The sequence below is a fragment of the Marmota marmota genome, unplaced genomic scaffold (genome assembly GCF_001458135.2).
Source record: "Marmota marmota marmota unplaced genomic scaffold, marMar, whole genome shotgun sequence".
NCBI lineage: Eukaryota > Metazoa > Chordata > Mammalia > Rodentia > Sciuridae > Marmota > Marmota marmota.
In genome coordinates, this window is record NW_026000241.1 from 30600622 (window position 1) to 30625085 (window position 24464).

Consider the following 24464-nt stretch of genomic DNA (forward strand, 5'->3'; position numbering starts at 1 on the left):
TTTACACAACTTGTGTCTTCATATATATACTTTGGATAATAATGATCACCACATTTCACCATCATTTATAACCCCATACCCCCCTCCCTTTCCCTGCAACCCCTCTGCCCTATCTAGAGTTTGTCTATTCCTCCTATGCTCCTTCTCCCTATCCCACTATGAATCAGCCTCCTTATATCAAAGAAAACATTTGGCATTTGGGTTTTTGTAATTGGCTAACTCCACTTAGCATTATCTTCTCTAACTCCATCCATTTACCTGCAAATGCCATGATTTTATTCTCTTTTATTCCTGAGTAATATTCCATTGTGTATATATTCCACATTTTCTTTATCCATTCATCTATTGAAGGGCATCTAGGTTGGTTTAGCTATTGTGAATTGTGCAGCTATAAACATTGATGTGGCTGTGTCCCTGTAGTATGCTGTTTTTAAGTCCTCTGGGTATAAACCAAGGAGTGAGATAGCTGGGTCAAATTCCTAATATAAAGGAAACTCTTTTGGTGCTGCACTGCAATAGATTGGGGGAGAGGTGACATGGGGAAAGTGAAATTGTCCTTCTTACCTTTGTCAAGGCATTTATTCCTTGTTTCTGTGTTCCACTAAGGTGCCATCCCTTCTAACCTGGACTTCAGAGCTCTTGTGACATCCATGAATAATACCAAGTTAGTATTTCTGTGGGGGTTGTGAGGATTGAGACATTTTATTCAATCATCTTCATGTCACTCCACGAATTCAGTTTTTAATTAATAAGTTTACTTTTTTAATTCAGTTGTCTCTGAAATTGAGCTAAAAATATATGAAATGCTGCCCCCCAAACAATGGGGATTAGCAATAGTGAAGGAGACTGAGAGCTACCAGGGAGGTGAAGGCATGTTGTAGGCAGAGGATATAGTTGCTGAGGAAGGAGATTCCACACAAACTGGAGCCTAGGATTGAGAACAATGATGCCATCTAAGTATATTTTGACCTGCAGCATCAGCAGCTGCCCATCACCATCCATTCCTCTTCTTGGTCAAGAGTTAGGTAAAGGATGACTGACCAGTGGTACTGAACACAAAGAAGCCCTGGGATGAGTTGTTCCCCTTGCAGAACATTGTGAGGCAAAGTTACTGCTGGAGGTATCAGAAGTTATAAATAAAACTGCTTGGACTGAAGAGATAAATACTATTTTCACTAAGACAATAAAATTCTCTACCATACAAGTCTTCCTGATCAAACAGTATACAAACCTTCCAAAGAAGCCATTTAGTTGATTTTTCAGTTTTTTACATGACCTATGATTTAATCTACAAAGCTTATATTAAACCTTCTAGTGGACTAGCATTCTGACTCAATATCTCAATTTAGTCTCATGTGCCCTGAATATTCTATTAACTTGAAGCATCTGAAGCTGTTGTATGCAGGTTTATGTTAAATACAAGTTTATGTTACAGAATCAAAACTTGGATTTTGGCTATGCAGATTCTCTTAGGAGGGTACAAGCTACCTTTATAGTGATTGATATTAATTTTTCAAATCATTTTATAATTTCTTGACTATGTCATCACATGATTTCTGTCAACCTGGGTTTGCAATTACAGAACATTTACTTCATGGAAGAGAAAAGAATAAAATCAACAGAGGTGGGACCCTTAATGATTCTATAAACTTATGGCAACCTAGACTTTTGAATACTTATCCTAAATCTAATTATCTGCAATACATATTAATTCGATAGGTAAACTATAGGGCATGTAAAAGTAGCAGTATAGTTGCTTTGATTATTTGGCTATCAAATATGAATTCACAATTATTGGAAATTATTTTTATAGCTCAGGGTCCTCTGGTAATAGCCAACATAACCATCAGAATGTTTTAATAGTACTTTAAAAATGAAATCGAATCTAAAACATCATGAAGAAATAATTATTTAAAATTATATTTCTATGATTCTTGAATTTCTAGAAGTTTTCTTTGGTCAACAGCCAGACTTTAAACAGAAATAATTTCACTATTTACACATACTAAACCCTCAAATATTGATGACATGATGTACTCTAGTGAAGGCTTATATTTTAGTTAATCCTCACACAGGTCAGGATCACATTTTAATCATTGTGCTATTTATAGCCTTTATAATGATATTTAATTTTCACATTTTGCTATGAAATGCAAATATCTAAGATCCACTATCAAACCACCAAAAACTCAAGACACAGAAGATGATAAGAGAGCTCAGCAGAATAGTACTGCTAATGCCTTTTGAATCATCCAATCTTGAATCATTTTGAGCACAGTGAAATTCTTACACATTTCTGAAACAAAGACCTAATTTTTTTTCTCTAAAACTATAGAGAAAGCTCAAGGAACTGGTCTGTCATCAGGCAAAAATTTTCACTGATAATAAGATTTTGTCAAATTGAGGTCACCACCCATGGTTTTGTGCTTATATTAAATGTCAGTCCACATAACTAATAATGTTTCAGTCTAATTTTACAGGCATTAAAGACAACATAATGAAAGATTTGGTTGTCTAATATCTACAGAAGAGCATGATGGATAATTTTTGACATTCAATATTCAAAGCTTGGATGTTCACAATAACATCTTATTACTGAATTTGACAGGAAGAAGGAATAAGAAAGGCCGCCTTTTCTTATTTTTAAAATCTCTATAGATGAAAAAGGATAAGACTTAAATATCAACTCTTCCTCCTACAAAGTACCAATGGATAAGGTAAGAAATGCAAAATTCTGAGGCATTCTCTTTGTCTCTCCTAAAAATGTGCTCACTTTTTGAAGGCAGTTCCTAGAATCTGAAGGTACAAATGAAAGCAGCACATATGATCTATAAAAATATGCAATGAAGTACCCCAAAGCTTTCTGAATTGTCTTGAACCTACCTTAAGCAATTCCTCTTCTCTGTATTATTTTTGTATTTCCATATATATGGTATGATAATATACTGTTTACTAATTTCTTTTTTGTGAAGGAGTCATATTCATGTATCTGAAAGAATAACTGAAAGAAACAATGTCTTAAAATGAACCATTATTAATTAAATGAGACTATATAGAAAATAACTTACCTTATTTTGTATTTTCTTCTCTTACGTGCTTATGTTCTATAAATACATGCAAACACTGTACAGTGAATTGCAGAAAACATGACGAGCATTCTGCCCATAACTAGCATTATATACTAACATGGGGGACACAATAAGCTTCCATTAAGTTGGCCCAATGTTCTGCAGAAATTGCACACGAGAATATTGGGAAAATAGTTTCAAAGACCACCAGCAGCAGCAATATCTACAATTATTTTTTTCTAATCTAGAACTGATGGTAGTATCATATGTGTTTATAAAACAAAGCTATTTGTATTTAGGACCCCTGGATCTGACCTCATATACTTAATTAAGAAAAAATTTTTTGAGAAAACATCATATCTGAGTGGAATATACATTTAATATTGGCAAGAGATTTGTAAATATACTTTAAGTCATTAACTCACAATCATGGATTTAAATTCTTTTCTAGATAATCCATTTTATAAAAAATTTCACATTTGTGTTGTGCTAGAAGATGTAATTACTGATAATGCCTAAATTCATGATATCAATAGATATTAATATCATTTCTAATAAATGAATTTAGTTTTGATATAAGTCATATCAACCTAATTCCTGAGCATTAGAATGGTCAAATTTTGTGTGCGGGTAAGAGCTCAGCTTTCTTTCTTCCTCTTTTCTAATTTATGTATATCTTTAGATCAATCACATTTTATCTACAGGTGACTTATTCACCTCATTGCCCAGAAAGGTTTCCCATTTCCTCATCTTTTTGTACTTTCTGTTCTAAGAAATATGTTTGCAGAAACAGCTTGATTTGACACCTTTCCATCAAATAGTTCACACATAATTCAGGCCATTATTTCAGCACCTCTGACCATGCTGAGCTTCTAGACTGAACAACACACCCCCTGAAAGTCACAGATTCCACCACAGCTTTAGCAACAGAGTTTTTGCTCTACATCTACAAGTGTGAGAAGAAATGCCCACTACATGCACCCAACCACTCATACAGTTGTTTTTCTATTTACTGTTCTGCTATATATACATTCATTTTTTTATACATTCCAATTTATTGTATTTCACTTATCACTATTTCCTGAGTGTGGGATTCATACCATCTCATTTCTTTGTTCCAGTAGCCTCTAAAAGCCAAAATATATTTTACCTCCTTTTTTATATAGTGCTCTCTGGGGCATATGAAAAACATTGAAACTAAAAATCATATATCCTGAACATGCTGTTTTGTCTGAAATAATATTTTCCCATTTTCATTCACTTCAATATTAAATATATCAGAGAAAAATGTTTCCAAATGTGCAAACTTTCCACAGACTCCTCATTTGGGCAAGGCCCATTTTACATACCCCTGTCACAGCCAGGCTCACATTTATCATCATGTTATTACTCTGCATTTTAATTTCTATGTCTTGCTCCTTCATTTATTATAAGTACCTTAATGGACTATGCATACTTATCTTTATAACCCTCACACTACCAAGTAACTGGCCACATGTTAACCCAAGTAAATGTGTGAGTTCCATGAACAAACACATGGTGTACAATTTATATTATTTCCTACAACCATATATAATGATATTTAAGAAACAATTAAGGTAAATTTTCATATCTTTCATTTATAACTTTTAAAGAACACAAAGAAAAAAAGAAAAGTTTTGCGAAAGGCATACAGAATATATAAACAATTAGAATCCAATATTTAAAAAAATAAACCATTTGAAAAACTTAAAGTATTTAATGCATTGGAATTTCTACCTTTTTTACTTTTACTGGCAGCTCTCCTCAATAATAGATTCAGCATTATGCAATGTAAACTTATATTAAATTGTAGTCAAATTAAGGAATGCAGTGAAATGTAATTTAACTGTAGAGTTTACAAACAATCCATTTTTTATTTTTTCAATTAATAAAAATTTATCATATTTTAAAACAAATTTAACAAAAATAAAATTCACTTTCACTATATAGATATAACCTTATGATTATCTACACTATCAAAACTTGGAACATTATCAAGATGAGAAACCAGCCTCTACCTCAGAGCAAAGCCTATCCAAGGAAGGAGGCATGACCCTTGTCCTTGGAAAGACCCACAGAGCACTCCTAGACACATACCCACCCTGCTGAGTTGTTTGTCTACAAATAACAGGAGAGATCTGTGGAGCCTGGTGTCCCTGACTCAGTCAGGCTAGGTGAGGACCCATAGCAACCCCCTAGCAATGACCAATCAGCATGAGACCAGGAAAATCTGGGATGCCAGATAACCCTCCCAGTAGTTTATGGTGGTTGATAACGTGTTGGGAAACCATGTATTTCAGCATGTACTCCCCTTGTGGTTTAAACCAATCAGTTCAAATGAATCCCCCTCTTGTACTAGCCAATCACCCCTACCCAAATTGTTCCTACCTGTGAATGTGCTAATCATGGTTTAGAGTTGTTTTATGATTTTCTCGTGGTGTGTGATGATTTGCTAAGAGATGCTATGATGTATGTGAAGTCCCTTCCTTCCCCAAAGAGTGTATAAAACTGCTGCAAACCCTGGCTTGGGGCCTCTCAGCATCACCAGTTGCTGTGTGCGCACAGAGGACTGAGCTAGCTCACAATAAACACCTCTTTGCTGCTTACATTGATCTTTGTCTCTGGTAGTCTGTTGGAGTCCCAAATTCGAGCATAACAAAAGATACACAGGGACATGCAAAAATGATGAAGATGTCAAGTATCCAAGAAGATATAAAAATTCTTGTTGTGTAACTACTATAAACAGTACATAAAATACATGAGGCAAAACTGATAGAGTTGCATGAAGAAACAAATTATTATAATTTTATATGTCGACATATTTTGTCAGTAATTGACAGATCCAGCAGTCAGAAAATCATTAAGTATATAGTTGACATGACAGATCACATTTGGGGCCATAAGATACACCTTAATAAATTTTAAATGATATAAACATTGAAAATATTTTCTCAAACATTGCAACATATTGTAGAAATCAACAAAAGAGAGTTGGTGTATCTACAAATATTTGGAGATTCAATAAAAAACGAGGTCATCAAAAAAGTTCAATGGAGGGCTGGGGTTGTGCCTCAGTTGTAGAATGCTCACCTAGCATGCATGAGGCACTGGGTTTGATCTTCAGCACCATATAAAAATAAAATAAGATATTGTGTCCACATAAAACTAAAAGATAAATGTTAAAAAAATTCCAGTAGAAAGTTTTATGAAATATAGTGCCGCGTCCGGCTAACGGAGCCGAGTCCGGCGAGGGACGGCGGGGTTAAAAATACACAGGACACCAAGGTTCTTCATCCAGGAGGGAGCGTGTGCGCGCACGCTTTATTGCCAAATTTGTTCCCCTTATATATCTTTTTAACAGCTGCGGGAAATTACTCAAAAGTGAGGAGGGGAGAGTAATAACTGCGTCCTTGGGTTACCGTCACGTCACCGTCCCCTATCAGGAGGCTCGAACAGGTCAAGATGTTCCCGAGAAGCACATATGTGCGAGGCAGATAAACAGGGAACCGCAAGCCTGCGTCATGGCCTTGTGAGCTGGCCACATTGACATGCATAACAAAGAACTGGGGGTTGAGTCCCCAGGGGCCAGGGCGGGCCTGCTACCAGCAATATAGTAAAATCAATGCTTAGGAAGGAATTTCTGGCTGAACTACATATGATAGAAAAATAGAGCATGAAAAACCTAAACTTCCACCTTGGGAAACTAAAGAAGGAAGAACAATATAAACTAAAGCAATCAGAAAAAAAGAAACTTTTAAACATAAATTTTAAAAAATAGTGAAAGTGGAAAGCAAAAAAAAAAAAATAAAATCAAAAGCTGGTTCTTTGAAAATATCATTAAAATTAATAACAGTACCTAGTTTATAAAAAAAGAGAGAAGATACAAATTACTAATACCAGAAATGAAAAAGAAGACATCATAACATATCCCATGAACAATAAAGTATAATATAAGAATACTATGAATAATAATATACTCACAAATATGAAAATAATTTAGAGGAAATGGACACATTTCTTAAAATAAAGGAAGTACTCAAACTTTAACAAGCATAAATAGAAATTCTCAGAAATCCTATGATTATTAACCAAATGTAATAGACAATTAATAGCCTTCCAAAACAGAAAGCATAAGGCTGTAGTTATAAATCCTACCAAATATATGAGGAGAAATATTACAAATTCTCTAAACAAGCCCTTTGGAGACAACATCACAATGCTATATGCCTCAGATGCTTGATGTGGAGCTACTGGACTTGTTTGCTCAGCTGGATTTTAGTCTTGCTTTGGTCCTCTTACTTCTTACTATGTCCCTTTTTCCTGTCTTTTGGAATGGAAATGTTACTCTGTGCCATTATATATTGGATTTACATAACTCAATTTTGAACTTTATAGGGGCTCACAGTCAAGAGTTTTCCTTGAGGCCCAGATAAGATTTTGACCTTGGACTTTGGCAATGCTAGAACTGTTCAGACTAGAGGGATTTGGGGAAATGAACTAAATGTATTTTGCATTATGAGATGGGCATGAACTTTTGGGGCCCCAGGGAAAAATGTTATGGTTTTGATTTGAGGTATACCCCCACAACTCATAAATAAGACAATGCAATAATGTCCAGAGATAAAATGATCAGATAATGAAAGTTGTAACCTAATCAGTGGATTAATTCAACTGAATGGATTAACTGGATGGTAATTATAGGCAGGTGAGGTGTGGCTGCAGGAAGTAGGTCACTGGAAGTAGGCCTTTCAGGTTTATATTTTTGTCTCTGTGAAAAAAACTTAGCATCTCTTCAGTGACTATATTCTCTTCAACTACTACAATTTTCTTGGCTCCAGTTGCACACATACTTTCCTGGTCAAATTGCAAGTTTTCAAAATTTCTGCTGGTGATTAAACTTGGCCAGAAGCCACCAGTGATATGCATGCTACTTCCTGAATGCTGTGCTACCTTGAAATTCTCTGCCAAATTAATTAGTCCGTCACCTTTAAATTGGGCCTCACAGAAATGCTCAGGACATGGGCAAAATGTAGACAACTTTTTTTGCTAGAATGTAATGTGAACAGCCTCTAGTCCAAATTCCAATAGAATCCTTCCCTTCTTGAGCCTCATGAACTCAGTTTTTACTCTCTGCAGTTCTATTGGTATTCTGCTATTTTAAGCTCCAACCAGCATTGCCCATTAGGCTCTGATTACAACAGTCTTTTCTAGCCTGCACTTCCAAACTTTACCAAAGTCCTCCCAAAAACCATTTTCAAATGCTTCTCTATCGCATGGTAAGATTAGTCACAGCAATGACCCCACTTCGCAGTACCAAATTCTGCATTTGTCAGTTTTTCTTTCCTGCAACCAGAGGACCTGACAAGAACAACTTAAGAGAAAAAAAGTTTATTTTGATTTACAGTTTCAGAGGATGAGCCTGGCTAAAGTTTCAAGATCTATGCTGAGGACGAGTGGTAAGAGTAGACATCCTTGTTTTGCTCCCGATTTTGGAAGCAATGCTTTTAAACAATTTGTGTGTATGTGTGTGTGTATGTGTGTGTGTGTGAGAGAGAGAGAGAATGTTTAGTATAATGTTGGCTTTGGGTTATATAGCCTTTATAATGCTAAGATACATTCTTCTACCCCTAGTTTTTCCAGGGCTTTCCACATGAATGTATACTCAATTTTGTCAAAAGTTTTTTCTACAGCTATTGAGAAGATCATTGATTCTTGTCCTTATTTCTATTTATGTGGTGAATTACAACTATTGATTTACATATGTTGAACTAACCAGCACCTTCAGTATGAAACTCACTTGATCATGGCTTACTACCTTTTTAATGTCTTCTTGAATGTGTTTTGCTAATATTTGACTAAGAAATTTTCATCTATGTTCATCAGGGATGTTGGTCTGAAGTTTCTTTTCTTCATGTGTCCTTTCTTACTTTGGTAAATGGATGATATTGGCTTCCTAGAGTGAAATTGGGATTGTTTTGTTTCAGGAAATAATCTGAGGAGGACGGGCACTAGTTTTTCCTTAAAATATGGTAGAACTTGATTTAGAATCTATCTGGTCCTGATTGTTTTTTTGTTTTGTTTTTGCTTATTTGTTTGTTGTTGAAAGTCTTTTAATTACTGTTTCAATCTCATTGTTTGATATCGGTTTATTTAGATTTTCGTGCTTCAAATTTGGTAGGTCATATTTGTCTACAAATGTGTCAATATCTTCTAGATTTTCCATTTTATTGGAGTATAAATTTTCAAAATAGTTTCTAATGATCCTTGGATTGCAGAAATGTCTGTAATTATATCTTCTTTTTCATCTAAACTTCCTGTTAGAATTGCCTTCATATTGTCCCAGAGATTTTGATATATTGTATCTCTGCTCTTATTTGTTTCTAAGAATGTTTTTGTTTCTCCCCTAATTTCTTCAATGATCCATTACTCACTTAAAGGTGTAGTATTTAATTTCCAGGTATTAAAATAGAGTCTGTTTTTTATTTTGTTATTGATTTCTAATTTTATTCTATTATGATCTGATAGGGCTACAAGGAATTATTCTGAATTTTTTTTATCTGCTAAGATTTTCTTGTGTTCTATAGTATGGTTATTTTAAAGAAGGTTACATGAGTTACTGAGAAGAAAGTGAATTTGATTACTGATGGATAAAATATCTATAGATATCTGCAGTTCCATCTGATTAGTAGTATAATTTGAATCCAAAGAGTCTTTACTTAGTTTATCTCTGGAGAAGTTATCCACTGGTGAAAGAGGTGTGTTGAAATCACCCAGTTATTATTGTATTTGAGTCTATTTGATTATTTATATTGAGTAGTGTTTGTTTTATGTACATAGGTGCAACAATATTAGAACCATAGACATTTATAATCATTATAACTTAATTGTTGAATTAACATTTTTGCTTTAGAATATTCTAAAGCAAAAATGTGAAAACTTGGAAGTCCTCAAGATTTAATTGTCATTTGATTAATATTTTGCAATATGAATTTATTTTGTATTTTAACTGACTTATCTATTTACTTTATTTTCTTTCTTTTTTTCTCTTTGATAGATATTTATTTTAATCACCCTTCTTTAATGATCTGGTAAATTATGTAAAGAACAATGAATTTTATCTCCTCTGACAAAGATCTAAATCTTTCTTAATTGCTGTCTATATAGTGCAGGCAACATTTTTAATGGTGGATAATCTTAAGAATTGTAATGCATTCCACTGTCATTTATTTTTAGAAAAATTAATTTTAAAAATTTTAAAAATGGCCATTAATCTATTTATTTTATTTAAAAGAGTGTTTATCATTGTAAGCTTCTCCATCATATCTCAAAGAAGAAATTCTTCCAAATAATTTTAATTATCTCAGATTTGGCTTTTTTTCTTTATTTTTTCATATTAAAATATTACAGTTTTACATAGTAGTTAGCATCATTCCTGCAAAATCATACATGCACAGCATTTGATTTCCATTCACATTTCCCACTCCTTTCCCCCTCCCCTCTCCCCTTCCCCCATTCTCCTTCTCTTACTCATTTTTCTTTTGCTCATCTATTCATTTATTGTTTATTAGTTCTTTTTAATTATTCATAAAAATTAAATTCTCTTTGATGTATTTACATATGCACATAGCGTGATTTTTAAAATGCATTCTGCATTTCCTACCCTTTCCCATTCTCCTCCCTTCCTCCCAAGTTACTTATTCTATTTTACTGATCTTCCCTATCTTTATGATATCTAATATTTCTCTCCTTCTTTTTCTTATTTTGCTCTAGCTTCCACATATTAGAGAAAACATTTGACCCTTGATTTCTGAGACTGGCTTATTTCACTTAGCATGACTGTTCTCCATTTCCAACCATTTACTAGCAAATGTCACATTTTAATTCTTCTTTATGGCTGAATAAATTTTCAGTTTGTATATGTATCACAATTTCTTAAGCTATTCATCTATTTATGAGCATCTGGGTTGAGTCCATAATTTAACTATTGTGAATTGTTCTCTATAAACATTAATGTGGCTGTATTACTATATGTTATGGTTTAGATTAGGTGTCCCCCAAAAGCTCACGTGAGACAAAGCAAGAAAGTTTAGACATGAAATGATTGGGCTATAAAAGAAATGCTTAACCATGGGCTGGGGATGTGGCTCAAGAGGTAGCGCGCTCGCCTGGCATGTGCAGGGCACTGAGTTCAATCCTCAGCACCACATAAAAATAAAATAAAGATGTTGTGTCCACCAAAAAACTAAAAAATAAATATTAAAAAATTCTCTCTCTCTCTCTCTCTCTCTCTCTCTCTCTCTCTCTCTAAAAAAACAAGGAAAAGTAAAGAAAAAAAAGAAATGCTTAACCTAATCAGTGCATCAATCCCCTTATAGGATTAATTTGGAGTTAAATGTAGGCAGGTAAGGTGTAGCTAAAGGAGGTAGATCCCTGGGAGCATGCCTTTGGGATATATACTTTGTGAGCTGAGTTTAGCTCTCTCTCTCTGCTTCTTGATGGCCACATCATGACCTGCTTTCCTCTGCCACACCCTTCTGCTATGATATTCTGCCTCACCTCAAGCCCCAAGGAATTGAGTCAGCTATCTATAGACTAAGACCTCTGAAACCATGAACCACCAAATAAACTTTTCCTCCTCTGATTGTTATTGTCAGGTCTTTTGGTCGCAGCAATTAAATGCTATAGAATACTGATTTTGATTCTTTTGGATAAATACCAAGAAGTGGAATAGCTTGATGATATGGTGTTTCATACCTAGTTTTTTGAGAAATCTCCATACTGTTTTCCAAAATGGTTATGCTAGTCTATAGTCCCACCAACAATGTATGAGTATACCTTTTTTCCCCACATCCTCATCAGCATGTATTATTTTCATTCATGATAATTGCTATCTTATTGATGATAAGATGAAATCTTAGTGTAGTTTTGATTTGCACTTCCCTGATTTGCTAGATATGTTGAACATTTTTAAAATATATTTATTTACCATTGTATTTCTTTTTTGAGGAAATATCTATTTAGTTCTTTGCCCATTTATTTATTGGGTTATTTACAATTTTGAGTTTTTTGAGTTCTTTATATATTCTGGATATTAATCTTCCACCAGAGAAGCAACTGGCAAAGATTTTTCCCAATGTGTAGGCTCGCACTTTATGCTCTTGTTTCCTTTGCTGTGCAGAAGTGTTTCAATTTGATGATATCCCACGTATTGATTCTTGGTTTTATTTTTTTTATTTTAGGGGTCTTATTGAGAAGTCTATGCCTGCCCCATGTGATAGAATGTTGACCCTATGTTTTCTTCTAGCAGTTGCAAAGTTTCTGGTCTAATTCATAACTCTGTGAGTGATAGTGATCTAGTTTCATACTTCTTCATATGGATATCCACTTTTCCCAGCACCACGTGTTTAAAAGGCTATCTTTTCTCCAACATACATTTTTGGCAGTTTTGTCAAGTATCAGATGACTTCAATTTGTGGGTTTGTCTGTGTTTTCTATTCATTTCATTGGTCTTAAAGTCTATTTTGATGCCAATACTATGCTGGTTTTGTTTGTTTGTTTGTTTTACTATGCTTTTGTAGTATAATTTCAGATCAGATATTGTGATGGCTCCTGCATTGGTCTTCTCTCTCAGTATTGCTTTAAGTACTCTGGGTTTCATTCTTTTAAGTGGATTTAAAGATTGCTTTTTCTAATTTTGTGAAGAATGTCATTAGCATTTTTTTTAGGATTGCATTGATATCAGTTATTTAGATTTTCTATATACACATGCTTCATATTGTATATTGCTTTTGTAGTTTGGGTATTTTGACATTTTTAATTCTGTCTATCCAAGAACCTAGGAGATCTTTTTATCTTCTAATGTCTACTTCAAAATCTTTCTGCAGCATTCTATAATTTTCATTGTAGAGATCTTTCACCTCATTGATTAGATTAATTCCCAAGTATTTTTTTGAATTATTGTGAATGGGACAGTTTTCCTTATTTCCTCCTAGTAGAATAACTGTTGAAGTGAAGGAAAGCTATTGATTTATGGGTATTGATCTTGTATCCTGCTACTTTGCCAAATTCATTTGTCATCTCTAGAAGTCTTCTGGTGGAGTTTTTTGGGGTCTTCTAGAAATAGGATTAAGACATCAGTGAGCAGAAATATTTGACTTATTTTCCCTTTAATTTCCTTCTCTTGCCTGATTCTCTGGCTAATGTTTCAAGAATGTATTGAATCGAAGTGGTGAGAGTGGACATCCTTGTCTTGTTCCTTATTTTAGATAAAATGCTTTCCCTTTTTCTCCATTCAGTATGATGTTGGCTTTGGGTTTGTCATAAATAGTCTTTATAATTTTGAGGTAATTTCCTTATATCCCTAAGTTCTCCCACATTTTTAATATGAGTGGGTGCTAAATTTTTTGAAAGGTGTTTCCTACTTTTATTGAGTTGATCATATGATTTGTGTCCTTAATTCTATTTATGTGATGAATTACAATTATTGATTTGCATATGTTTGACTAACCTGAATGCTTGGGATAAATCCCACTTCATCATGGTATACTATCTTCTTAATGTGTCTTTTAATGTGATTTGCCAATATTTTATTAAGAATTTTTGCATCTATGTTCATCAGAGATATTGGACTGAAGGGTTTTTTTGTTTGTTTTCTTTTTTTTAGAGGAGGAAAAGTTTTGTTTGTTTATTGGTTATTTTTTGTTTAGTCATACATGAGAGTAGAATCCATTTTGACATAATTATATTATAAAATCAGGGAATATATCTTGCTCTAAATCAGTCCCCAGTACCTCTCCTTCCCCTTTCCTCCCTGGACTTCTGCTCCCTTGACTCTATTGATCTTTCTTCCATTTTTGCTGTTGTTGTTGTTGTGTGGTACCAGGGATTGAACCTGGGGACGTTTAAATACAAATCCCCACTGCATTTTTTTTTTTACTTTTTATTTTGAGACAGGGTCTCACTAAGTTGCTTGTGGCCTTGCTAAAGTGCTGAGATTATATTTGAATATGAAATCCTCCTGCCTCAGGCTCCCAAGCTGCTGGGATTACAGGTGTGCACTACCATGCCCAGCACCACAGTTTTTTAATTAATATCTTGTGGGCAAACAATGATGAGAGTCACTGCTGTATATTTATATATGTACATAGGACAGTTATGTCAGATTCATCCACTATCTTTCCTTTTACCATCCCTTTACCATCACTCTTCTCTTACCTTCATTCTTATTTGTCTACTCCACTGAACTTCTATTCTCCCTCTCATTGTGAGTAAGCTTCCACATATCAAAAAAAAAATTCTACTTTTGGTTATTGTGGATTGGTTTATTTCACTTAGCATGATAGTCTCCAGATCCATCCATTTTCCAGCAAAAGTCACAAAGTCATTCTTCTTTATGGCTAAGTAATACTCCATTGTGTATATCTACATCACATTTTCTTTTCTTGATGTGTCTTTGGTTTTGATAACTGATTGATACTGGATGAGTGATAATGTATTGGAGAATGTTTTCCCAATTTCATTCAATAATGAGAGACTGGTGTTCATTCTTTTTTAAAGGTCTAGTAGAACTCAGCTGAGAATCCATCAGGTTCTGGGTTTTTCTTTATTGAAAGATTTTAATTGCTTTTTCAGTTTTATTACTTGATATTGGCTCATTTCAGTATTCTATATCTTCCTGGCTCAGTTTGGGCTGATCATATGTGTCTGAAAATTAGTCAGTGTCTTCTAGATTTTCCAGTTTATTGGAGTATAAATATTCAAAATAGTTTCTAATGATTCTCTGAATTTCAGAAGGTTGTTCCTCCTTGAAGCTTGGCTGTTGGTTTAGGGTACTTGAATCCCTAATTCTATGAGTCAAAGTATTATTTGTGTGTGTATGTGTGATACTGGGGATTGAACACAGGGGTGCTTAACCACTGAGCCATATACTCAGCCCTTTTTATTTTTTATTTTGAGATAGGGTCTCACTAAGTTGCTTTAGATCTTATTCAATTGTTAAGGCTGGCTTTGAACCTGTGATCCTCCTGCCTCAGCCTCCCAAGCCACTGGGATGCACCACTGTGCCCAGCTGAGTCAAAGTATTATTAAGACTCAGGTGGGCCCCAATCATGTGTGAGGTGAGATTTATTGTTGCTTGGCTGAACTGTTAGTATTTATTAGCACCAGCATTTCTACTCTGTGATATCTAAATATCCGATAACTTTCCAGCCCATCTTAGAGAGAGGGGAAGCCAGGAATAGCACTAATGTCAGCAACAGATACACTAACTATAACACTAATTGCCACGTATTTAGCTATGGTGGGGTCAGCATTTAACATTTACCCTCAGTACCAACAATAAAATCTTGTGAACTAGATCAGTCATTTGACAGCAGATGTTTCCTATTTCATCCATTGTATGAATAATCACAACATGAATGGAGTAGGAAATTCATAAGCCGTATAATTATATTATTTATTGTTATTATAATTTCTTGAGTACAGAGAAAATAAGGTAGGAAGGCAAAAGAAAGTTTGACATATTTCAAAAAGTAATAGGATGGCAGGCAGGAGATAGGTAGCAGATGTCAACTGTAAAGAAGAAGGAATGAAAATTAACTGAAAGTAATTTTAAAAGAGGGGGAGAGGGGTACAGAAAAAATTTGCTATTAGTGAGGGAAAAAAGTGAATAATGGCAGAAAAGAGGAACAATAAGAATGTATGAGCAAACCAGCAAATGTAAGAGCAAAACAACTCAAACACTCACGTAATCAAATCAAGGCTAAATAATAAACAAGTACAGAGGAAAGCAATTGATGTGAAAGTAAAACTATATAAATATATATATTTTTCAAACCTTCAGCACAGTGAGAAACACACACATACACACACACACACTCATGCATGCACACACAATCATGCATAATGGAAAAAGCTAAAAAATAATACAAAATGACAAAAATATTTGATAAATTTTAAGTTAAAATTTATAAAAAGGGGATTAAAAAGTTAAAATGGGACTATGAATGGAAAAGAAGAAATAAGGAAAAAGAAAAAAGGAAGAAAAAGAAAAATCTTTAATGAGAAATAAAGGGCTTGTTTCCACTGTGGTCAAAACAGTTGGCAGGGATGGATTTTCATTCTTTATATTTATTTTTGTATCTGTAACCTTTGGGTCCAGAGCTGGGGAATTTTAAGTCCAATTGCCAGTCGGATATAATAGTCTCAGCTCTAGTCTCCTTGTGTAAGGTGGGATAGAATGGGGAGTACTGATGGATTGTGTAATCCTATAGCAGGGTGGATACAGAGTTCTAAATTGGAAGTTCCAGTAATTTGCATTTAGTTTTGGATGAAGTTTGGAACTGTATTGGTGGGTGTTTTAGATTCTATCCACACCTCCGCTATTGCTGGGGAGATGCTGGTCTCTGCTGGATGGCTGGACTCTGAACCCTCTGGTGAAATCCACTTTTAGGGCATAGGAACTAACCCTCCACTGCTATGAATGTGAATTACCAGGTATCTACCGTGAGTATAGATGCTATTGTGTGGCCACCATACTATCCTTTCAATAACTCTTAAGGGGTGCCTGCAACAAAAGGAGCTTTCTCTCCTTAGTATCCAGAGCCTATGAGCCAGATACAATTTTTTTAGTGCCAGCCAATCTGGTAAGTATTGGGCAAGGGCCGGCAGCATACCAAGTATGTGGTCCCCCACTGAGCTATACCTTTAGTCTTAGAAATAATTTTCTACAGAAGAGAGACCAGCAGAACAGAGAGAGAAAAGAGGGAGAGAAAGGGAAGGTGGTAGGAAATAGCAAAGTACTGGGTAATGAAATTGACCAAATTATGCTATGTGCATGTACAAATGTATCACAATGAATCCTACTTTTACATGTAATTATAATAGACTAATAAAAATAAAATCAAAGAGAAAGTATAGAGTAAAGGAAACTGATTAGAGGGAGGGCAGAGGGGAAGGAATAGGAGGTACTGGAGAAAGAAATTGATCAAATTAAGTACATATACAGATATGTCACATGGAACCACACTATTATGTTTAATTATTAAGTACCAAAAATAACCTAAAAAGAAATCGTTGTGATAGAAAACACAGTTTTATATACCTATTACCTTTTTTTATTTGGGTAAACTATATTTAAGACAAAACAATCCTTTTTTTAAAGACAAATTAAAGAATTATATCCAACTAAGGAAAAACAACAAAAATTTCATAATTAGTTATCAAAGCAAACAAAACAGAAACCTTATTACTGAAACTGTATTAAGAATTCTTTCAAAAATTAAAGATAAAAACTTAGTTCCTCAAATCTCAGGACCACAGTCAGTTTCTATCTTTGTTTTCCTGGTTGTATAAAATTTTGATAATCTGATTTTGAGGGGTTTTTTTTGTTTCATTGGTCTATTCTTTTTCTGAGTCTTTTTTCTTTTCTCTTTTTTTTTTTTTTTTTTTGGCCTGTAATTGTCAAAGCAATAGAATTTACAACATTTTAGGAAAGGTTCCCCTATCATAAACTGTGCGATGAAGAATCCAGTTACAAGGAATTTTGTGATCACACATATGCAAAGAGCAAATTAGAAAGAGCTTATAGTTAGAAAGATTCAGAAACATTGCTTCATAGGATAGATATGATTATAATCTTGAAAGTGAAAATATATTGCCATACTATGGCAATTGTGCTGTTGCATGCTTTTAGAAAAAAAAATTGCCTGATGACGAGAATGAATTTAATAAAAATTTATGTGAGGAAAACCTATACTGAAAAGGAAATGAAATACAAAGAGTTACTACTTATTATTTAGATTAAAAAGTTGTAATGGGTGAGTAAAAATGGGGAAAAAAGAATTGTTACCTTTCTTTCTAGTTTATATACTTTTTGGTCCTTGTGAATTTTTGGTTCATGTGTCTAATTTTTATTTGTCTTAGGATATTTAAGTCTGTTTGTAGTGTTGCTTTACATTTTGTGTGTGTTTCATGGTTATTTTTTAATATTTGTTTAGTTGTAGATGAAAACAATACCTTTTTAAAATTTATTTTTATGTGGTTCTGAGGATAAAACCCAATGCCTTACAGGTGCAAGGCAAGCTCTCTACTACTAAGCCAAAACCCCAGGCCTCATGGTTGTTTTTAATGGAGAAATTAAATGTCTTGATTCTTATTTTTTGTGTTCTTCCCGTAATATCTTCATTCAAATGAAAAAGGTTTTTTGTGAACTGGGATTATTTGGGGCACTTTGTTGTATTCCTACACAAGAGTGCCCTCTCCTGTCAAGACCGTTCAATGCAGCCTCTCAAGTGGCTGGTCGAAGGTGAAGGAGAGAATCGCGGAGGGGGAAGAGAAAAGGAATGTTAAGGGCTCTATGTCCCCAAATACTGTAGAAGGTTAAAAGGGCAAGAGAACTATCAAACCACAGAACTCTGGGAAGTAAAATGACTATCACAAAAAGTAAAGCTCAATTCATAATTTAAGGCAATAGTATACAAGTTCAAGAAAATAACCAAGTATGTTTACACAGATCATGATATATTTAAATTACATATAAAATGATGTAAATTGTTCAAGTATTAATTTTTAGTATATGATACAAATAATATTAAAATAAATGGTGAAAGAAAAATGAATAATTTAAACCATACTATGGCAATTGATTACTTAATTGCAATGTTCGCATTTACAGAACTCCATCTGTATATGCATTCACATGTACCTAGTTCAGCTTTCTCTCTCACACCCCAAAATAAACTTCAAATGAATTAAGACAATTTTGCTCTACTTAGATGTTAAATATTGGTTCACCTAATAGAAACAATGAACTTAAAAGACAAATTACTAAAGAAAAAATGTCAAGACATGCCTGAAGGAAACGTTACAAGCTTGACACATGCATTTTTAAGGTTAGGCTAAAACATACAAGAGAAAACATATGTAATTTTAATTTTCCTCCAAGAACATATAAATTTGAAAGTAATCTTTTTATGTAACAAAAGTTATTATTCACAAGAAGTCGTCGACTTTTTAAATTCTTATCTCACTAGTGTTATTTTTTGAAGACATCTTATTATCCTAAATTGGTCTTTCATAGTGTTTCTTCCATCTCCCTAATTTTTGCAGAAACATTTTCTTGTTATCTTGATCATCCTTGTACCATCAGCATTTGGATGTCCAAAGACTTAGATCTCAGAATTCCTGGAGCTCACATATCATCTGTACACTAACACATGCTAGATTTCCATCCTTAGAATATACCTTTCACTTAAATTTTTTAATCTTATTCCAAAATGCCTATGTGTCATCCTCACAGATATCAAAATGTTTAATAAATTCATCAAACTTGTATTTAAAACTGAAATAATATTCCTTATGAGAACCAATGGCATCACAATTCTTACAATTACCTTGGAATCATCCTTGACTTCTCTGCCATGTTTCACCAGTATTAATCCTACCTAATCTCAACAAGCCATTATCATCTCATACCTGAATGACTCCAATAGATTCAACTATACACACTGCATTCCAATCTCTACCCCTCCACACACAAAATCTAATGTCAAAACAGTACCCAGAGTAACTTTTTAAAATAGGAAGTTTACTCTCATTGTCCTCCTGCTCAAAACCACTTAGCAACATTTCATATCATTCGTGGAAAAAATCAAACTTTATGTTCAGTGCCTTTGGATTCCTATATAATCTCACCCTTATCATCTCTCTAACCTACATCTGTCCCCTTGCTGGTTTTGCTCCAGTATCACAGACCCTCTGGCTGTTTCCTGAAGCATGATAAACCCATTTCCCCTTGGGGGTCAGTATACCAGCTCATTTGCCTCCTTCAAGTCGTTATACAAGTGAACTGTCTCATTAATGTTTTCTCTGACTACTTTATTTAAAATAGTGAAATCTCTTCTTCTCATGCCCATACACAAACAAGTACTCTTCGCTATAGCAGGAAGTAAGGGACTTCATAGCATTCCACAATATTTATTATATTCCAATATATTATATAACTTCCCTGCCCTATTGGGTCTATCATCACCCACCCAATCAATGTTACTGCTCCTGTACTTGAATGTAAGATCCAAAAGAACAAGATATGTTTGTATCTTCTATTAATCGCTGTCGCTTCCATACCTAAAATAGTGCATAGCACATAGTTGGCACTCAATAAAAACTGTGTTCAAAAGACCATTCCCCTCATATTGTTCCCCATTGATACCTCTAAGAGTTTTTCTTATCATTTCTACATAGCTTTCTTATCATTTTCTACGTAGCTACCAAGAATTATGTCAACTTGTGCAAAATAATGACATGAAAGATAGTATCATATTAAAAGTTCAGATTAGTGGATGATTTACTTGGTAGTGGAACTTTTTCAATTATTAAGCAACACCAAGTAAACAGCTACTAATATCACATACAGGGAGGGATTGTTTAGACACAACTTTTTTTCATCATCATATTTTCCCCTTTTTTCCAAACAGCCAACCCAACTAATATCAAAGAATACACAAAAGATAAACAAAGGCAAAATGTGTTTTACTGTGTTTAGATGAACCCTCCATTAAGTGACCTGGAAGGACATCATGCCTTTTGTGTCTGATTATTTGAGACTCCAAGGTTTGTATTTGGTTGCCTGAGAAGTGAGATCAAATGAAATTTAAGGGCATTATCATGTCCTGAAGTATTTTTCCATTGTTAGCTTATAATCTATGAAGCCGTTACTAAGTAGAAAACTGAGTAAGAGTATGAAATAAAAACTTACAGGATCCAAGAATGTTTTGAGCCATCCTGTCATACCTGCTGACATTTAGCTTCCTTTTTGTATAATCCAATCCAATAACTGTATTTCATTTGTGATCGAATGCAGTGTTGTGAGGAAATTCGAACTTCTAATATGACTCACATTAGCAATGATAGAATTTTATTTACAGAGGACTCTCAAAAAGTATTGAAAATAGATTAATATGGCTGCACTAAATTTAAAACTGCTGTTCTTCAAAAGACATTTTAAAAAGCACATTAAAAAAACAAGCCCCAGATTTGGAGATATAACCAGTAATTTAGTTGAAAAAGCAAATAAAGAGGTTTAATAAGTCAATAAGAAAATTATCCAATAGGAAGAAATGGATAAAATCAAGAAGAGATATTTCACATAAATAAACATATGTGGTCAATAAATATGGAAACAGGACAGTGAACTAGGTAAATGAAAATCAAGACTCGAAGGAGATATTTTAAACCAATTGGCACAAATTAAGAAGACTAGCAACAGAAGTTTTGAGGACAGCTAGCACCAAAAGAATACATTTAAACTTTTTGCTAAAATCATTGAAAAATAACTTGGAATTATTTTTTAAAGTTGAATTTTTACCTACCCTATTACCCAGTGTGTGTGACTGAGTGGAACTGTGTGTGTAAGTAGGTGTTAGTATATGAGAATCTGTGTTTGTGTATGTGATTTGTGATAATGAGAAGAAAGAACATAAAACAATCTTACACAGAAGACATGTTTAAGAATGTTTAATGAAAAACTATTCATATCAGTAAAAACTGGGAAAATTCCCATCATGTAGAGAATGGATAAATAAGATACATCCACATTATGGAATTTCATGTGGCAGTGAAAATTAAGAAACAATAGTTACAAACTTTAAACCAGATTGAGCCAATTATTCCCTATGTAACAAGTAAATTATCTTGCTTGAGCATTTCCATATCTGTAAAATGTGAATCTATCTGTAAAATGCAAATCTGTCGTGCTCCATGACTAAACACTCAAAGTTACTCCAGGTGAACTGGCCTGAACGAAATAACCAGAAACAGAGAAATACCTTTTTCTTTGGGTCCTGTGACAGCTCCTTTGACCTTAGGGGGTCCATGGAAAGAGAGAAAGAGCATGCGCTGAACCCTTTTATTGGGGAGAAACCATTCAAATGATGCAAGGGATCAGGTTTCAGGGGGGTTGAGTCTAGCTTCATGATATCTGCTGTCAGCAGGTTGACTGACATCTAGCAACGCCACACCCAAAGGCAGAGCAAGAGAAGGGGATACACAAAGGGAGTTTCCATGGAACTTTCTATCTCAAACAGGGCAAAGGCGTAAGATTACAAAAGAATAGATGAGTGTAGCTCAACTCCAGGGGTATGCCTACTCAGAAGACTGGCCTTGCTATCCGAGTCGGGGGAAAGATGGAGTCACAAGTCATGGCACTACTGCGCCAGGCTACAGTGATCTTTCAGATCCTCATGGTGCATCAGGACTGGAAGCCATGGTGACTCAATGTGGCTCCCCTCAGGAATCATAATTTTTTGAAGATTTTGTGCACAAAAAGTATGCTTGCATAAGTCTGAAATATTGTAAACATCAAAATTTTGACAATGATTTGTAATCCTTATTCAAAGTGGCATATCGTATTCATTTCAAATATGTTTATATAGATTAAAATGTGAAGCGATTAATTTTCTTCCCCAAAACAACATATTCATTCTCTCTCTCTCTCTCTCTCTCTCTCTCTCTCTCTCACACACACACACACACACACACACATATATAAATATTTTCCACTGCAGTTAAACTTTAGAAGAGAAACCCTGTAATACCTAGAAAAATGTATGCGTATTACAGAAACATGTTAAAAAATATACGTTGTTGGGCTGAGAATGTGGCTTGCCTGGTATGAACAAGGTCCTGGGTTCAATTCTGAGTGCCACAAAAATAAAAAATGAACAGTAAATGCTCTACAATGTACTGTATAGATAAGTATGCAATTCAGTAGTTAGGTATGTTAATTGCATTTAAATGAGTGTGTGTTTGAGTGTGTTAGTGTGGGTGTGCATGTGTGTAAGTGTGTGTGTTTGTGTGTGTATGTGTTTAAGTGCATGTATGTGTGTGAGCAAATGTGTGAGTGTGTATGTGTGTGAATGTAGTGTGTACATGTGTGAGTGGATGTGTGTATGTATGTGAGTCAGTGTGGGGGGTGCTTGTGTGTATGGGTGTATATGTTTCAATGTGTGTATGTGTGTATGTTTTTTAGAGTGTGTGTATGTGTGTAGTATTATGTGTGTGACTGTAGTATGTGTGTGTGAGTGAATGTGTGTATATGTGTGTGAGTGTGTATGTGTTTGAGTGTGTATATGTGTGTGAGTGAATGTGTTTATGTGTCTATTTTGTGTGTAAATGTGTTTCAGTATATTTCAGTGTGTTTCAGTGTGACTATATGTGTATGAGTGTGTTAGTTTATGTACATGTGTGTGTGCATGTGTATGAGTGAGTGTGTGTGTGTTTAAGTGAATGTATGTGTATGTCTGAGTGTGTCTGTGTGTGTATTTGTGTAAGTATGTGTGGGTATGTATGTGTGAATTAGTGTAGGTATGTGTGTCAGTGTGAGAGTGTGTTTGTATGGTGTGTGTATGTGTATGAGTATGTGACAAGTTCGAGTTTTGTGTGTATGTGTGTTTGAGTGTATTATTATGTGTGTGTTTTATGTGTGTGAGTGTGTCTGTGTGTTGGGGTGTGAGTGTGTATGAGTGTGTATAGGTGTGAGTGTAGATTTGCTTGTGTGTATTTGTATGTGTGTGTTAGTGTATATATGTGCATGTGTGAGTGTGTGTGAAAGTGTATTTGTGTTTGAGTGTGTTTGAGTGTGTGTTAGTTTATGCATGTTTGAGTGTGAGTGTGTATGTGTGTAGGTGTATGTATGTGTGTGTATGTATGTGTGTGTATGTATGTTAGTGTGTGTGAATGTATGAGTGGAAGTGTATGTATGTTTGTGAGTGTAGGTGTGCATGTGAGTAGGTGTTAGTATGTGAGAGTGTGTTTAAGTGTGTATGTGAGTGTGTGTGTATGTGCAAGTACATGTATTTGTGTAAGTGTGGTGGATGAGTTGAGTGTGTGAGGGTGTGAGATAGTGTTTGAATGTGCATTTGTGTGAGGGTGTGTGTGAGTGTGGGTGCATGGGTGTGTATGTGTGTGAGTGTATATGTTTGTGTTATGTGAGTGTGCCTGAGTGTATTTATGTATATGACTGTGTGTGAAAATGTGTTAGTATATGTATGTGTGAATGTGTTTGTGTGTATGTGTGTGTTAGTGTATGTATGTGTATTATTGTATGTGCTTGTGTGAATGGATATGTGTGTTAGAGTGTAAGTATATGAGTAAGCATGTGAGTGTGAATAAATGTGTATGAGTGTGTGTATGAAAGAGTGTTGAGTCTCAAATGCCCATTAATTCATATTTTTGCTGGGTATTAGTAGTATACAATACTAATGTTTTGTAAACTAGCAAACATAAGGGTTTTTTATTCATCCTTCATAGTACACTATTAGAAATAACATTATTAAGACTAAATTTTATAAATGGAATTCAATGCCTAAATGGAATCAT

The 24464-nt window shown here is 34.4% G+C and overlaps 2 long non-coding RNA genes across 2 annotated transcripts in view; one reads left to right on the top strand and one right to left on the bottom strand.

The window, feature by feature from the left end:
* Window positions 1-381: 381 nt before the first annotated feature.
* Window positions 382-22219, bottom strand: LOC125613714. Its single transcript, XR_007344263.1, has 3 exons — window positions 21914-22219; window positions 2884-3001; window positions 382-674 (listed from the first exon to the last, which is right to left on the bottom strand). It is a non-coding gene; the product is annotated as an uncharacterized LOC125613714 (long non-coding RNA).
* The window catches only part of LOC125613713, a 44526-nt gene continuing 27934 nt past the window's right edge, over window positions 7873-24464 (top strand). Inside the window, exon 1 of the long non-coding RNA XR_007344262.1 lies at window positions 7873-8545. This is a non-coding gene — a long non-coding RNA (uncharacterized LOC125613713). The remainder of the gene's footprint in view (window positions 8546-24464) is intronic.